This window comes from Asterias rubens, chromosome 2, assembly GCF_902459465.1.
Source record: "Asterias rubens chromosome 2, eAstRub1.3, whole genome shotgun sequence".
In the NCBI taxonomy this organism is placed as follows: domain Eukaryota; kingdom Metazoa; phylum Echinodermata; class Asteroidea; order Forcipulatida; family Asteriidae; genus Asterias; species Asterias rubens.
The window spans coordinates 6,723,642-6,742,976 of NC_047063.1; positions in this window are offsets into that span (position 1 = coordinate 6,723,642).

A 19,335-nucleotide genomic window follows, 5' to 3' on the forward strand; every position below is an offset into this window, starting at 1 on the left:
ATGAATGATCAAGTAACATCCCTGTGCAAAAGTCTACCAGATGCGCAATATCTCTAGAATCAGAAGATTCCTCGATAAGGACACTTGCTATCTTGTTGTCCGTGCTCTGATTCTTACCAGGCTTGACTATGGTAATGCCTTGCTAATTGGACATTTTCAACAAATATAACATTTTGTTTACTCGAAAGTCTCAGAACGAGATTTTACTAAAGACGGAGTACAGACGTTCTTTTTTCCACTTTAACAAGACTATTTTCCAACTGCAAAAATGTCCCACAAAACCAACTATGATTTAGAAAGACGAGAGTTCGGTCATTCTCTATATAAAACCTTTTGTTTACTCGAAAATCTCAGAACGGGATTACTATTTAAAAGACGGAGATCTGGCGTTCCGTTTTCAATTTTAACATAATTATTGCCCAACTGCAAATGTCCCACAAAAAAATAACAAAAAGTTATTATTAAAAAGACATTATTAAAAGATGGAAGTTCGCACATTTTCTGTTTAACATTTTTATAACATTACTCAAAAGTCTCTGAACGGGATTAGTTTGTTAAAAGACGGGATTACGGAAGTTTTATTTTTTCATTTTAACTAAATTATTGTCCAAGTGCAAATTTCCCGACGACAATTATTTTTAAAAAGATGTGAGTTTGGACATTTTCTATATCAAACATTTTGTTAACAATACTCAAGAGTCTCAGAACAGGGTTGTTATTAAATAAGTACAGACGTTCTTTTTTTTTCATAACTCACAAAATTATTGTAAGAGTTTCAAGGACATTTTCTATATAAAACATTTTGTTAACAATACTCGAGAGTCTCAGAATGGGGTTATTATTAAATGACTACAGACGTTCTTTTTTTCCATAATTCACAAAATTATTGTGCAAATGTCCAACAATGACAATGCCTATTAATAAGACGGGAGTTCGGACATTCCTTGTATATAAAACATTTTGTCAACAACACTCAATTTAAGTCTCTGAATGGGATTATTATTTAAAAGACTGAGTACAGACATTCTTGCCACTAATTGAATAAAAGACGTAGTAGGCTTATCCGGATGTTCTTTTTTTCCGTTTAACAAAATTATTGTCCAACTGCAAATGTCCCACAAAAAAATTACGAAAGTTATTATTAAAAAGACATTATTAAAAGACGGAAGTTCGCACATTTTCTGTATAAACATTTTGATAACAACACTCAAAAGTTTCTGAACAGGATTATTTTTTACAAGACGGGAGTACAGACGTTTTTGTTTTCATTTTAACTAAAATATTGTCCAAAGGCAAATGTCCGACGACAATTATTTTTAAAAAGATGTGAGTTTGGACATTTTCTACATGTATATAAAACATTTTGACACAAACACAAAGACGATTATTATTAATAAGACGGGAGTTCGAACATTCCCTATATATATAAAACATTTTGTCAACAATACTCAAAAGTCTCTGAACGGGATTATTATTTAAGTCTCTGAACGGGATTATTATTTAAAAGACTAATTAAATAAAAGACGGGGTAGGCCTATCCGGACGTTCTTTTTTCCATTTAAAAAATGGTGTGGTCGGCAGAAGACTTTATGGACCATGTTTACACAGTAACTACACTCAGATCCGTCCGCAAACGGGCACCGCTGAAGAATTCTCTTCAGGTCATTATTTACACATGAATGCTCCTCGTTATAGCCCTCGTTCAACGTGGTAAATGGGGTACTCCCCCAACCCACTCGCCCCCTGCTCACTCCGGCTCGTAATCACACGTTATCGGCCGAAACCGCTCAAACTCGCTTGTAATCGCTTGTTATTGTAACAAGTTTTGCAAAGTGACTCGCGGGTACCCGTTCACCGTTTTGATAACTACCTTTAATCATAACTGTAAATGCCCCAGACAGTTTCGCTTATCCTATTGGTGGAGAGCGCATCATGTGAGGCTGTTGAAATGGCTGATAAAGACACAGCTGAAGCTATTCAAGACCGGCTGCCTTCCCGTGTTGGGCGTGCAAGCAAATTTTAACAATTTAAATTACGCGGCACGCAATTCATAACTATTAGTAACAGCACGTAATATGTGTTTAAAGGCAGTGGACACTATTGGTAATTGTCAAAGACTAGTCTTCACAGTTGGTGTATCTCAACATATGCATAAAATAACAAACCTGTGAAAATTTTAGCTCAATCGGTCATCGAACTTGCGAGATAATAATGAAAGAAAAAATACCCTTGTCACACAAAGTTGTGCGCGTTTAGATAGTTGATTTCGAGACCTCAAGTTCTAAACTTGAGGTCTCAAAATCAAATTCGTGGAAAATTACTTCTTTCTCGAAAACTATGGCACTTCAGAGGGAGCCATTTCTCACAATGTTTTATACCATCAACCTCTCCCCATTACTCGTCACAAAGAAAGGTTTTACGCTAATAATTATTATGAGTAATTACCAATAGTGTCCACTGCCTTTAATACACACCGACCGACGGGCAAAAAGCATTTAAAAAAAATTGGCAAATGGCTGTTTAAAATCTTTCAGGGTGATAGCCGTGCGATAAAGGCCTTTATTACACGGCCACGACCCTGCCGGTTTTAAAACGGCCGTTTAAGAACTCGTCACCTACTCTTTTATTCCCTTATCAAATTACACTCCATAGCGCAAAATAGGGCCAAGATTCATCCCAACAAAAATATAAAACATATTTACTTTCCAGTTTGGCACAAAACAGATGTAAAACAAAATAGCTGGGATCTTATTGGCGCATCATGTTATGCTCACCTTTGACGAACGGTGCCCTCGTGTCATTTTCATTGCCTCATAACTCATTGCGTTTTAGGGTCCAATGAAATAATCAAGTTCACATAAAAGAACTTGCAGCCCTAAAAGAAACTTAGGTGCAAAGTGGGTGGGATCTTGTTTGCACAGAGAGATAATAGAGAGGTCAAAGTTTAAATTTTATCAACTTCTTTTGTAACCTTGCGCGCCAACTTCAAAAACATACCAACTAATACCAACTCAAACCAGTTCTTTTCAACTGGAGCTAATTGGAATGAAATTGTAACTTTTGTAAAGGATACCTTACACATCATAGATCCTTGTCTTTTGATATTTGTATTTTATTTCAACAATAAATAATACAAAATTTTGAACAAGGGAATAGTACAAGTGTTACAAGGATCTACAAGTGCAACAAAATAAAATTTCATAAAAACATACGGTCCATCCTCGATTGTCCTGGCGATTTATTTCTGCTCCGAAATTGAGCAGCTGCAACACTGCATCATAGACTCCACTCTTGGACACAAACATCAGTGGGGTCATATGACTCCTGAAAAAGGGAGAAAAACAAAAACAGTGATTAGTGAATGTTCAACAGGATGTGAATTGTGTCAAGAGGTCAAAGTCGAAAGATGAAAATCTGCTTTTTCGCATTCTCAAAACCAAGAGGAAAAATTTTTTAAATATAGTTTTTTATTCAGCTGAATATGAGATGCAAGGTTTTGTTAAACAATTGAGCACGTATGTGTTGAGACTCCGTGCTTGCCTTTTCTTTAAAAAGCCAATGCCCACTTCAGATACTCTGTTGAAATCTCATTGACATCATATATGTAGGTACCTAGGTTCAAAGCTTAGTCACGACAAAGAGGCATTCATCCATGATCTCAAGGCCGATCTTCTGTCTGACAGCATAAGCTTGAGTCTAGCATACATCACCTTGGTCAAGTTCGAAAGAGGGACTTAAGTCCACCATTGGGCAATTTTGCCTGGTACCAAGGCTGTATTGCTTGCATATATAACCATGAAATATTGACTAATGGTTGACAAATGCTCGCTTCTGGAACTTGACCATTGTGCTGGTCAGGTTGGTGTAAGAAGGTATCTCTCCTCACCCTCCACCTCTGGAACCCTTACAATTAGTGGATTGGTTTTTAATCCCTATCTGATTGGTAAGGTAGGTAAGGTAAGGTTTATTTTATTTGCAACCCCATACGGTTGGATTCTTTATAAAAAATACATTAAAACTTACAAAAAACATCACCAAAACTTTAAAATCATTAATCTTTACATGTACATGTATTTACAAGATGATAGTTAAAAAGTAAACGTTAAATATTAAAGATTCGCCAGTAAAAATATTACATATATATATAGAAAGAGAGATAAACAGCAACATTTTTATAAAATAATAGAAAGAAAAAAAAAACATTCTTAAAGCATGCACTTCATGTAAGCCGGATAGAAAAACGAGACAAACTTCCAGGTTTACAAGGTACAACAAAAGGATGCAAAACAACAGGGGGAACCAAACACCCCCCAACAAACATACAAACGTACACCAAATCAAACAAACAACATGATGTCATAGCTAAATTCTTAGCGAGACATTGATAACCTGACATTAGGTTCTTGTGGACAAACACAAAGCTGTTCCATGTTGTTTTGTTTTAATTAAGTGCTTCAAAGATTATAGTTGGTTTGATTTCCAGAAAGAAGAGTTTGGGTCTTTGCCCAAGGAGTCTATAACTGAAAAAAGTTTGATGGCGCCACTTCCGGTTAAAGGTCAACATGGGGTCACGATTATCTAAGGCTAATCTCCTATGCCAAAGGAGTCTAAATAACTGAAAATTTGGTGGTGTAGTTTTAGAGATAATGGTCCCACTTCAGGTTGACCCGGAAGCAAGGTTAACTAGGGGTCACGGTAACTGGCATAAAATTTAAGCATTTATACACATGCACCAATATTTTGAATTGAATGCGCTCTTTCACCGGGAGCCAATGAAGCTTTTTGAGAAAAGGAGTTGCATGATCATGTTTAGATGCACAAAATGTTAGTTTGGCAGCCCAACATGTTTAGTGTCTGGGTTTCTCAAAAAAAGAATGAGGAGGGGCTTTTTATTTTTATTTCAAGATGGCCACCATGTTGTCAAATATCCATTGTTTTTTCTGCTGCTGAAATATACAAAACATTAATGAAACAGTTTGGTCAAGGCATTCAGACAAGACATCCAGATTTGTTTTCATTTAAAATAACCCTTTGTAAAAATATAAAAATAAATATAAAAAACAAGAGCTGTTTCGCTGCGCTTCGCTACGAAACAGCTAAAAAATGTGCATATAAAAAACTCAAGGAAAAAAAAGGTGTCCTGTAAAAAGGAATCGGGCGGGGACGCTAAACATTTCTATTTTTCTATTTTTACTTGACCTAATATTATTATGTTTTGGGTATTAACACACACACAGAGCCTATTCGAGAATGCAGTGTACAACTCTAAATTGGTACTTGGTGATCACAGTTGGTAATTTAATCCTTTTATACAGTCGAAAAGTTTTATCTTATACAAAATGACAAGTTCTCTAAGATTTGGTTGTTTTTGCAATCTTTTGTTACCTGCTGACTATGTAGACTGTTTTAGAACTGCATTGGTGTGTATCAACTACATGTATATATCAGTTAACATATTTAATAATCATCTTGCACTTCTTTGGCCCCCCCCCCCCAAATTTAATCTTTGCCCCCACTTGCCCCACCAAATGAAAATGTCTAGTTACGCCGCTGTGAAGAAGTAAAATAAGGCTACGTTTGTGGATGATAAAATTACTCTAGTGTCGTACCCAACCCTTCCTCTTCGGTACAGTAGATTAATACACATGACAATCAATATTAACAATTTGTTTTTGAGTCGGTTTTAAAGATACTTTTAATAACCATCGCCATTTATTGATACAAAATGTACGTATCACAAAGGAATTATTTTGCGCTTATGTCTTTGGTTAATGAAGGACTAGAAAACTTTCCAAAGATCGTTGTCAATTTGCTTCTGAAAATACTCTAGCGAACGTATGTCTCCCTAACTCTCCCTCTTCGGAACCGAGTGGATCAACATCTGACCGTAAATTTATTTTGTTCAAAGTAAGTCTTATAAGTTAAGTGTATTATAATTAACCTCACCCGATATTTTTTCATTAAAGATTTATTTGACATGATTTCGTTCTGGTGCCGTCTTTGGTTTTAAAACCATACTAAAATAATATTGAAACAAATCAAAATCCATATTTTTCAGGTCCGCCCGCCCGGTGACGAATATAATAACATAAACTTTTGGTCAAGTTATCTTAACATTATGTATAATTGAAGTCCCCCACCCCCTGTTTACAAAAATACAAATTTTCAGCTATGGATAATATACGAAAGAGGGTTGAACTTTTGATGATGTTGACCTCATTTTTATTCAAGTGGAGGCAAACGAATTACTGTGAATCTCCCATGTATATTAAACTTATAATGATATCCGTTTGTTGATGATAAAATTACTCTAGCGATCGTACCCAATACTTCTACTTCTACTTCGCTACTAGGCAAAGTCCCATGATGGGATATCACGCCAAGATTACGCACGCGTTAGACCGATGAAGCAACTAGGGTAGATTAAGAGTGGACGGTTGTGATACTTGTTTTTTAATTAACCATCAATGTTTATTTTGATCATAAAAATGCACTAATCAAAATGGATATATTTGACGCTGGAGTTTTGTCTTTGGTTACTGAAGGGCTAAAACTATCCAAAGATCGTTTCAAATTTGGTTTTAAAATCGTACGTCTGTAACTCTCCCTCTTCGGTTCCGTGGATTAAAGCTTGACCGTAAATATTAACAAGTAAAAACAAAATCAAAGTCGTATTTTAAAGTTACTTTTTTTAATTTAGTCTCCGGCAGTTATTTTAATCAAAGGTTCCTGCTACCGTTACACTGTAAGTTTAGTATTGCCATTTTTAAAAGTCATATACCAAACGTATACACTATGTGGATATGCACACTGCTTGTAGAATTAGTTTGCTCTCTACACAAAAAGGAGAGCAAAATAATCGATAATGAAAGCTGACTGTACTGTGTGGATAATATAATACGCGCATGTTTAAAAGACTGTTAAGTTTTAAAACAGAATCTGCCAGGTGAAGTAATACATTGTAACAAACCACAGCCACGTATCATACGCAAAAGCTCTGTATAAAGTTAAATCCTCAGTGTGTGTGTATGGGGGGGGGGGGGGGGGGCATAGAGCTCTATATATAGCTCTATGGTGTGGGGGATACACTGTGTGTATTTTAATTTCCATTCCCCGATCTATAAACCTACACACATTTCGCATTGCAGGCGAATACGCAAAGCGCTTACACACCAAAAAAAATGATGGGCAACAACTTTTAGATTCTTATTAGCTACAACGATGCCTTTTTTTCTCGTGCAATACTCTTAAAATTCAAGGTTTTTTTTCTTTTTACTCGAATCTACAAAAACAAAAAATCAATCAAAATAGCAACATCAAAACATTGTTTTAAATTATTAAACCAACGAGCAGTACTGTTGAGCAACTCGGGCAAAAGTACTATGAAAATAGGCGAAATAGGCATACATTTTTAAAACCTAATACAAACAACCAAGCCATCACCCCATAATGTACCTATCTATAGTTCAAATATAATTTAAAAAACGGACACACTTGAATAAAGCTGTTAGGCGAGAAAATACTGATTAGCTAAATTTTTTGCTGTATAAAAGCAAAAAATTAATGGGGCACAAGTTGCAACGATGTCAATTTTATGGAATTTGGGGGGGGGGGGGAGACTAGCTTCCATTATTGGATTATAGTTGCACATTTAAAACATTTAAAAACCACACCGTACCGAGCCATTAGCCACAAATCGCTGAAATTGAATGCACGTCATGAAAGCGCGAGGGATTGGCAAAAGGAACATAAAATACCTCTAAGTTTTGAACGTGAAATGGTAATACAAACATCCTATTATGTATATAAAATGTTGAACATGATTAAAGGCAGTGGACACTATTGGTAATTAGTCAAAATAATTATTAGCATTCAACCTTACTTGGTATTACAGACAAGTAATGGGGAGAGGTTGACAGTATAAACATTGTGAGAAACGGCTCCCTCTGAAGTGCCATAGTTTTCGAGAAAGAAGTTATATTCCACGAATTTGATTTCGAGACCTCAAGTTTAGAATTTGAGGTCTCGAAATCAAGCATCTAAAAGCACAAAACTTCGTGTGACAAGGTTGTTTTTTTCTTTCATAGTTATCTCGCAACTCCGATGACTAATCAAGCTCAAATTTTCACAGGTTTGTAATTTCATGCATAATATGTTGATATACACCAAGTGAGAAGACTGGTCTTTGACAGAGTGTCCACTGTCTTTAAGGACGATTTTATTTTCTTCCTCGGATGGGATGTAAAACGAGGGTCCCTCACCTATACGTCTCAAACAAACCCCTTACCACATACTTTTGACGAGTTTGCTTCCTTTTCCAGAGTGTATTAACAAGTTGAAATTTTTGACAATTTATGCAAACCGTTGCTGTTCATTGTTAATAATTTATATGAGAATAGTTACTTCAAAATTCAATCAAATATTTGAAAATGTATAGAATGGTAGTGGTTGTCCATTGATGTCCGTCCCTCATGCATAAGAATGACCCAGCTCTCAAAGTCTGATTTCCACTCGTACGAGATTGTGTTTTGAGAATCTACGTCTAGATTGTACAACACTGTGCACGTAGCACCTATGTACAATACATGCTGTAGTGAAAAAGTGCTACTGAACTAACGTACAAAATGGATGTTTTCCCTATTAGTAGATATACTATGCACACAATGTATATTTTCATCTAAAAAAAAATCGATAATGAAATCTAGTTGTGTGTGTATATATGTGGATAACACGTGTGCACGTTGTACGTATGCGGTCTGTGCAGTAAATAATGACGGCGTATTCGAATCTGCCAGCTACTATAGTGTGCATGGTATAGTAATACATTGAATAAAAAAAAAGATTGTATGAACAAGTGAGTTTTGAGATGGGATTTGAAGAGGTCCGGGTTTATCTGGGAACGGATGGTAGCAGGAAGAGAGTTCCAAAGGGTGGGTGCGCTGAAAGCAAAGGCTCTTTTACCGTACGTTTTTGTTCTGTATGGGAGAACTTGAAGGAGAAGCTGTGAAGAGGATCTAAGAGACCTTGTCGGGAAGTATGGCATTATCAGTTCAGAAATGTAACGAGGGGAGAGACCATGGACAGCATTGAAAGTGAGGAGCAGGACTTTGTACTGTATGCGAGCATTGACAGGAAGCCAATGTAAAAATTTGGCTGGTTACCTGTTTATGTAATACTTTTCTGTGCTTAGCAAACGACATGATAGACGTGCTAACATGCTTTAATTATGGCAGGGCCCAATATCATGATGTTGTTAAACAGAAAAATATAAAAAAAAATAATAATATGGTTTTATAGTGTTGGACCTTCCATAAAATATTATCTAATCAGACTGGGGACACGTGCATCGGGTAAATGGAAAGATCCTCGCTCTTCCTAGCATTAGTGTTGCTATGGAGCGTTGTTAGAATACTACGCACACAATCTATTGACCCATTTCACCTGACGTCATCATCAGAAAAATCTTGAATGCGCCATACTGGTGGGCAATTTCACTGTGCGTTTTCATATAATAACTCTATGCATTGAGTATGCTGTGCGTTATGCAGTGAAGTGTGCATTTTAGGCGACGCTGCGTTAATACACGGAACCTAATATAACTGCCCACCAACATGGTGAGCGTGGCATCAGTCGCCGCGTGTGACAAGCGTGCAGGGGTCAATTGGGTTATTTTCATCTCAAAAAAATCAATAATGAAATCTAGTTGTTTGTTTATATATGCGGATAATACACGTACATGTACATGTACGTGCACATTGTATATATGCGGTCTGTGCAGTAATTACAGCGTATTCGAATATGCCAGGTGTGCAGTAATACATTGAATCAAAACACCAGCGAGCACATTTTTCATCAAGAAACTACTGCTTGACACATTCTTGTTGAGCAAGAAAAAATTTAGTGGGCACCAGTCACACAGTGTAAACTTTATAATGTAATGTCGGCTGGTTACCTGTTTCTGTATAGTAATACTTTTCTGTGCTTAGCAGGCATGATAGGCGTGATTACATGCTTTAATTATGGGCCCAATTTCATAATGTTGTTAAGAAACATAAAATATTGCTTAGCAAATGTCTGTACTAAGCTTAGTATGCAACCAGTTGCAACAAACTTTACAGACATTTTTTATTTAGCCAGATTTTTCTATGCTTGGCAGTCAGTTTTTATGCTTACAGGCCTGATGAGTTTATTTCATAGCAGATTCAAGTTCAGCTTTATGAAACTCGGTCCTGTCTGGGTGAAATCCTCAATGCAGAGTCCATGTAAAATAAAGTGGCTCCACTTTTTCCCCCGCCCCAAATTCTGCACTTGCACCACAATTCTCTGCCTCTTTTTTTGGGCAAGCGCCGCATTTCTGCTTCTGCGCTATACCATGGATGACCAAAAGTTGACAACCTACATTCCCCAAAATCTGGTAGATAAAAAAAACAGAATTTATGTTCAAATTTTCTGCTATCAGAAATTCGGACTCTCCCACAGATTTTCAGGAAGGGTTGTCCACTTTAATGTGGATCATACCCAACAAGCAAAACATCATTGCTATAATCAATCCATGAAAATGCGCTTGACGTAAGCACCGTAAGCGCAGGTTTGTTTGCTTACGGTGAACAGAGACATGAACTGGGCCGGGTCATGTATCACAGCATGCACTGTGTATCGTTGCGTTTATTACAAGTCAAACTCAAAGGCCTGATTTAACACTGAACCTATTCATATTTCTCATGAATGGCACAGAATACGTTACACATCCAGTGCTATAATTTTAGGCTATGCTTTGAAAAAAATGTTTTTATAGTGTCGGACCTTCCATAAAATATTATCTTATCTGACTGGGGACACGTGCATCCATAATGGAATGGTCCGAGCGCTTCCTAGCAACAGTGTTGCTATGGAGCGTTGACGCAAACATGATAATGTGATGCCTGTGCATGGTTGTATTAAGTTACAAAATATATTGTATTTGATCATAACTAACTTTATTTTTTACAAGAATAGTGCAGACTTTAACCCTTTTAACTGAAACAAAACCAAAAACTTATTTCGTAAAGAATAAGTTATTCCGACATATCAGTTTTTGAGATCTTCCCCAAATTATCCATGCCTAAAACCTGACTTTATGATGTATTTTTTGTTTGCTCCTCCGAGCTTTTGTATCTGTAAGGTTCTGAACAATTGACAGCTTCATGTGATGTTTGTTTGGTCCGAGTTTCTGGGCTAAGCCAAGTCCAACCAGCTTTACATGAGAAATATTTTTATTTTTTTGCCGCCAAACAATGAATCATTCATGAAAGGTGTGCGTATCTTTGATATTAGCAATCATAGTTTGGAGTACAAACTGTGGCAAATTGTTTTGCTACACAAAAAAGTGGACTTCTTTGCAATGTGATAGTATATGATTTTTGATTTAGATGACTCTGTACATAAGTGGATGCTGGAAAGGATGACATACACTGTGGTTCCATATTGATGTTGTCAGGATACCATACAGGGTAGGTACCTGGGTGCAGGTCAGGTATCCGTAACAAACTTTTGATTGTACTGGATATGTACAACCAAATTGCACTTTCAGAGGGACCAACAGGTGCTTTCAATGTCAATTTGAAAGCATTTGAGCTGGTGTTTCATTCTAATAAAGAGTTATTTATTATTTGAACATAATTTCTCTGTTGTTAAAAGCACAAACCGTTGATTATTTTCTCTTATAATGTAGGCCTACACCATGATATAAGAACTAGAGGGCGCACGAGTGATGCTTCGTGCACAAATGCCACGGGACCGCAAGATGACAAGCGTGTCATTCTGCTCATGCGTTGAATATGAAAAACACGTTTGAGGTTTTTTTTATTGAACGCTCACGCGATGCTGTTTGTTCAACTTACAAAATGGCACAAACACACGCTGTGAGATGCCAGTTTTGTCAACTTAGAAAATGGCCGCCTGCGCGCATGCCGGAGCGCATATATAGGCCAGTGCGCCCTCTAGTTCTTATATATAACTCTATGGCCTACACTACATGTACTTAAACAGGTAGGCCTACCAGGTGTAGTCTAGACTCAACAATGATACAGAAAATTGTATTGTAATCAACTTTTTAGTGCTCCCTGTTTTTTTTATTTTAGAGGATTTAAAAGTAACTCATTTTTCGATTACAATTCTCCCCCGTTTTAGAAAGTATTCTTCACAGTTGACGAACCAATCTAACTGTTGTAGGCTAACAATTGAAAAAATAAATTCCAGTTTGTTTGTTTGTTTGTTGGCAGTATAACGCATTGTTAGTCGATAGTAAGATTCCGAAACAAAGGACAACAAAATATGTATCTCCTCCATTGATAAAACAATCCACCCCTCTCTTTTCAGCTGGGTGTGAGAAACAAGGAAAAACAAATAATATCTCTTTATTCATTATTACCGCTCAATCCACAAGTATAGACTCCTACTTTATTTTTGTATGTCAGCTAGGACGGTTCCCAGCAATGAATCATTCATGAAAGGTGTGCGTATCTTTGATATTAGCAATCATAGTTTGGAGTACAAACTGTGGCAAATTGTTTTGCTAAACAAAAAAGTGGACTTCTTTGCAATGTGAGACATGTAGTATATGATTTTTGATTTAGATGACTCTGTACATAAGTGGATGCTGGAAAGGATGACATACACTGAAAAGAAGATGCCTCCTTGCACCAAGCTGTTGTTTGTGTTTCAGTGTTGTTTCAGTACTACAAGGATACCTTCTCCGGTATACTTCAATCATAACCAAGGTTGTACATGTAGCTAGGGCAAATGGGATGCCGGCTAAGAGGGTGGGTGTATGGGGGCAGCGTAGCGCCTCACAGCCTGGTGGGATCAAGGGGATCAAGGGTTTTAGGTTTTGTTTAAGCTTTGACAGGCTCTCTCTCTTGCCCATTTGTGCCTTTGACATAGTCATTGTCAGAGGAAAAAACATGTCCAGTGAGCCATAGAAAATAAATACTTATTAAGTTTCAAAGTAAAATGTTAGGGTAAAATAAATAAATTTTCTGTTTCCGATTTAAATCCCATCTCAAAATAGGGTAGGTGTACAAGGCAGAATTTTTGTGTGTTGAATTTATCAATTGAAAAGCTTGCATACATCCATCAGCAGGCAATGCAGAGTGGAGAGACAAGTTCAGAAACACTGGATGACGGGATACATGTCCGATCACTGCCGCAAAACCTAGACTATTCCATTTCAAAAAGGAGCACATTAGTAAATAGAAAAGCCATATTTCAGTTTCACTAAGTGATATTCATTGACTGACAATATTTACGAACAAAGTGCATTAAATACACTCAAAAATTGATTCTTGTCATTTCATTTTTTTATGTTTTCATTTTTTTGTGCACAAGTTAACAAAAAGACAGGAATAAATAAAAATGTCATGCAACGTGGACGACATCCACCAACCTTGTCCGCCCATCCGATTAACTTTTTTTTCAATCGCCCACCGGGATAGTCAACCAAGATTCTTGATCGCCGGCAGGTTTTTTCACTAGCCTGCTATATGTATGATACAACAAAAATTGAAACTTAATAAAATCAACAACAAAAACACGGATGTGAAATCTTTAAAATTGGACGACTTTATCTCTTAACGTATGCCCCAAATTATCCATTTTTCGTCAACAACCATTTGAATGAACTTTTTGGTTTAAGAATCGGCTGTTTTGAACATGTCTGATCTCCGTTTGCAACAAAATCTTCATGAATCAACGATCGGTCAACAACACACCTATCAGGAAATAATTCAATTAACTTTGGCCCGCAGCGCCCTCTGTTGGCAAAAGTTGTCCATGATAGAATTCCTCCGAGGCTGTGCAATGTGCACAGTCCGCAGGCGTAATGCACACTGTGCGCCAATTCTTTATTCCATTCGTGAGCGTGTGCTGTGATGAAGACTAGCCAAGAAGATCATGAATATTGTTTTATCAACAGCCATCAATGGCAAATCACAGCGTGCAGAATCTTGTTTAAAGTGGACTTGGACTGTGCTGTGTGTGTGTGTGTGTGTGTTATGTGCTGTGCATGCTGCGATAGACCAGTGGGCGACCGTGTGAGGATTACCGTGTGGTTTTGTGCATCATGGATACTACAAGCATGTCGAAGATTGTGCGTGCTATTTTAGTACTCGTGCGCTACCGGTCTCCATAAACTCGCAGCATTCAATCGGCTTATTTTTAGCAACAATCATGGAGAAGATCACGGTTTTGGAGAGAAAATTGTTTTGATTGTTTTTACAGAAATAAAATAGACATCTAATTAGGAGTTTTACATGATTATTGTCTTTATTTTTCACTTATTTCAATGACAATTTAAACAATTTTACATAAATTTATGCCGGTCGGAGTTTGTTATTTTTAGTTGGATCCCGGTCGGCAAAAGCTGACCGGCTCCGACCGTGGTAGCTACAACCTTGATCATAACATAACATAAAATCAGGTTAATTTTAGGAAAAACACTATTGGATTTTGGGAAATATCAGCTGGAATGGAATGCATTGATGCGTCGATTCCATATAGGCATTTTTGTAATGTCATGTAACTGTATCTCCCCAAAGGAAATTTACATGTTTACAAAATTATGTTTGCTTATCAGTTTCCTGAATGATAGTCCATTTGCATGATGATTTGTGTTTTTTCGCAAGTCATTATTCAATCGAATTGCAATGTGTTGTGTACTATTAATTCCCCCCCCCCACAGAAGTGTGGATGGGGTCTACGAACGAATACTTACCGGTAGAGTCGAATTACTAATTTGCATATTCCCTATGCCGCCAGGCAATATTGCTAAGACTTTGCACACAATAGCACCCTCCATCGTCCTACCCACAATGCCCCATGACATGCTTGCCACGAAGTCGTCCTCTTTTCTATGAGCCCTACCAAAATGTAAGCACCCAAAAACTGAGTATGTGGGGAAGGAGGGAGGGATACTTTATCGGTAAGTATTCGTTCGTAGACCCCATCCACACTTCTGTGGGGGGGGGGGGGAAGTCTACTTCACTCTACTTACCGGTAGAGTCGAATTACTAATTTACATAGACTCGCACCGAGGAAAAGCGGTGGGTATACGCGGTGCTACTGCATGTCTTTAGGGGCGTAGGACCCAGGCGCGCTCCAAAGTTCAGAGAACGTTGCGGACCCTAGGCCCGATTAAGGTCCATGCCCGAATGAATGGAGGTTTCGTCTCCATGGGTGAACAAAACTTATTGTAATGTTAGCCCTCTATTATATGGGAAAATCACATACAAGCGTGATCCCTAACGAGGTGGAGCTTCTTCAGGCTTCACAGCTCGGCTGGCCGCCTGCAACACGGCTCGACCTGCTCTTCCATCCACCTGCAGACCGTCCTTCAGGTAGCAGTCGGAGAACATGTAAGGGTTCTTCCAGGAAGCCGCCCTTGTGATATCGTTCATGGGGTTTTAAAGAAAATCCATGAGGAATACACCCCCGCATCTCGGGGGCATGAACCGGACCAACGGCCGCAGGCCACCCGCCCGGCACCAAACGAATAGCTGTGACTATCCAACATGCGGTCGAGATTGGGGCGATCAAAGAACCTTGCAGCAATCCTGCTCGATCTCGGTCAGCACCCCCGTAATGAGGGAGATGGCGTAGGCGTACGTCGGCAGCCCGTCTCAGTGCATGGCCAGTGCGTCGATCTGCCAAGCCTCTGGCACAGTACATGTAGATCGGCAGCTGCTTGTTCGCCAAAGGGGCAAACAAGTCCACTGAAGGCCAGTCAATCAGCAGAAAGAGCGGCTGGGCCACCCAGGCAGAGGGACAGAGTGGGCGGAGGGACCGGGAGAGGGCGTCGGCTGTACCATTCTCCTTCATTGGGATGGAGACCGTCGACAGAGAAGTCCCCTGCTGTATGCACCAGTGGAGTTAAACGACCGGGTGCCCCCCTGGTGGTTGATATACGCCACAACTGTAGCGTTGTCGGAATGCACCAGGACGGCTTGCCCCGTCAACTGCGCCAGGAAATGCTGAAGGGCATTGCGGTCCACCAGCATTTCCAGGTTTGAGAGATGTTCTGGGCCCCAACCCCTGCTATCTAGTGAGGGTAAAGGGTCACCCCCAGCCATACAGAGACGCATCGGTGACAATGGTCAAGGACGGACGGGGTGGACAGAACGCTCGACTCTGCGTGAGGTTGGCCATCCACCAACATAGGTGTGGGGTCAGCCAAGGCATGGTAGGCACCGGGGGGGGGGGGGGGATCGAATGGCGACGAGGCCGGAAGTAGGTGAGGAAACGAAGCTGAATAGGCCATGATTAAATGGAAGCTGATTAAATCCACCATGCTGGCTATAAGGCCCAGGAATCTGAGCCAGGCCAGCTTCAGTGCCACCGTTGCCTGAGGAAAAAGGGGGGGGGGCCACGCATTGACGCAAGTTCAACACCTGGTCCACTGATGGGCGGGCCAGCTCCTTCTGAAAGTCGAGAGCCGCACCGATGAAGATGGGCACCTGAGAGGGGATTGGGTGCGACTTCTCGTCTGTCACTAAGAACCCCAGGTTGGGCGTGAGGTGTCAAGTTATCTTGAGCGCCGCTGCCGTCGCCTCCCTGGACCGACCCACGATTAACCAATCGTCGAGGTGATGGAAAATCATCACCCCTCGTCTCCAAAGTGCTGCCCCAGCTACTTCGCCTGTGGCGTGGAGGCCTGTGGTTTCCTCAGGTCCATCTCGTCCGTGGCCTTAAGGCGTTTAGCCTCGGACTCCATGGACTCCTGAAAATTATCCGCAAACAGGACTTTCCCCATCAGAGGGAGCGCGTAGATACGATTGTCGTGCCCCGCGGACGGGAGACAAAAAACGCATCTTAGACGTGCAGCCGTTAGGCCGATGTTGCTAGGGTAAAAACCCTTGCAAACTGGTCCAGATCGGTATGCAGCCTGCTGTCATACAATGGATGGAAGCTACCAACATGTCTGCCGGAACCGCTGAGTCCTCAACACCAGCTAGTGTGAGGTACTCATGTTTCGCTCCTTTTTAATATGTTTTGATAACTGTTAAAATTTTCCATCCCCTGCCATTTTACTCAAAGCTGGGGTAACTTGCCAACAGACCTGTTAATAGACTTGTGGGCGGGTCGTTAGGTCGGCCCCGCGCGCTGGGATGGTGCTCTCGCGGGATCGCTGCTCTCGCGCGGGCTGGTGGCTCCCCGGTTTCGACTCCTCATTAATGAGGGGTCAGAGTCGGGGGGGCATTGGTTCGCGCGGGACCGGTGGTCTCCCGGGAGCTAACCTGTTAACAATGTCATTTCATTTGTATCCCCTTACCGGAGTTTTATTGCTCTAAACCATTTTGATGTATTGTCCTGCTTTTTAACGAATATCCTTTTTGGATTGAGTGTATTTTTGTGTATATCTCTGCTTGTTTGCCTTTTATAGTTGTTCAGTGATTGTTATTATCTTCTGTGTTTTTTTATATGCCCTCTCTTGCCTTAATGTATTTTTGTATTTTGGGGGATTTAGGAGACATACACCTTTTGGCGATAGTTATTTTTTTAACTTTTATGCTCTCCTGGGCACCCCACTGTTGTTTTACTTTGTTTTCTTGAATATGTTTAATGTATGTACATGTACTTGTAAATGTGATTGCCCGAATAAATATTATTTATTATTATTAGAGCTATGCTAAAAACCAAACCGTGAAAATACGCTAACGCTAGGCGAAGCACCCCATAAGCGCAGTTTTTGTTTTGCTTAGCTTAAGGTAAGAAACTGGGCCGGGTCATGCAATATGTGTATCGTCCGTTGCGTTTAGTTGCACTTATTTCAAGTCAAAGGCCTGATTTAACCTATTCATATTTCTCATGAACAGCACAGAATACGTTACATATCCTAAGTTGCTTACATGTATACAGCTGATACAATAAATGTTACGTTTTCTTTAGAAACGGACTTTTTATAACTTATTAAATAGTGCCTTTTAGGAAACTAATCTCTGTTACTACCTGGTCTAGTTTCCCCGAAGTAGATCCACATGTATATTTTTACCCCTTAAAAAGATCCCTGTCTATTAATGTCCCCGATGCTAGATTTTCCTGAAGTGATTGACACTTTGAACCGCGTTCAAAGGGGGGGGGGGGTAACGAGGTCCATCATCACAGAAACACGATTCCTTTGTGATGCCGCTCTACTTTGGAGTTTCTTTATTGTAAAGCCTTCAGATAAATCTGCCGATTCCGTCAAAATAAAGACGTAGTTTGTTGATGCTGTGGATCGGACTTCTGTCATTTTGGGGCCTACACTGCTTTCTCTATGAAATAATTGTCGCGGCAAGGCCAATAAGCTTTGGAAAGGTTCTTACGCCGCCTAGCAACAGTGTTGCCATGGTCAGAGGAAGGTGCCTACAAGAGCACGGCCACTCTGCAAGAGTCTCTGACAGACTGGTTTTTTCAATGCATTACTACATGTATTTTGTTCAAATGTGCGACTCGAAAACAATTTGGCAGTTAACGGTTTTTACCCTGCACACGTATGTTTGGTATTTTTGTATTAACCGATTCCAGCATGCAACAGTGCTGCTACGGATCGGAGCGTTGCCGCTAACATTTTGCTGTGACGCATGCGATTGTATTGTTACAAAAATCTTTGTATTGTAACTGATCAATCTACCATAATTTTTCAAGAATAGCACAGGCTTGGAATTTGTGATCGTGTTTTTTCCCCTCTTGGCAGGTTCAACTTTTAAACCCAAAAGTTATTTTCGATACAGTATAAACAATTAAAAAATAATCCGAGGAAATATCTGGGTTTGTTTCTTATTTAACATGTTGTGAATGCCTCGTGCCTAAAGCTGAATTTGTGATGTTTTTTCTCTGCTCCTCCGTATCCGAATGCTCTACAAGAAGAATTCAAACATTAGTATTTTTCCGCCAAACAGTGGACGTTCCTCCGAATTGTTTTGATTGATAACTTCCAGGAAACCTCCAATGAAACTCGTTCGAAAGTTAAATAAATTATTTAATTAAAATATCATCTTTAATCAGGGCCATTGAAAAAAGTAGAGTGGTTTTATGCCACAAATAATAATAAGAGTTGAGAGATTAAGCCAGTCTGAGCGTTGCGAACACTGTTTCATTGTCTTCAATTGACATAACTTAAATCAAACTTTCCTTTCAATAATTTTTATTTCAAATGCTACGAGCTACATTTGAATTGGGATTATTTTGATTAATTGATGAACCAGGGAACCTTTAATGAAACTCGATTGAGAAACAGTTAACCCTCTAATTAAAATATCTTCTTTAATCAGGGCCATTGAAAAAAGCAGAGACAATAACTTATTCCACAAACAGTAAAAAGAG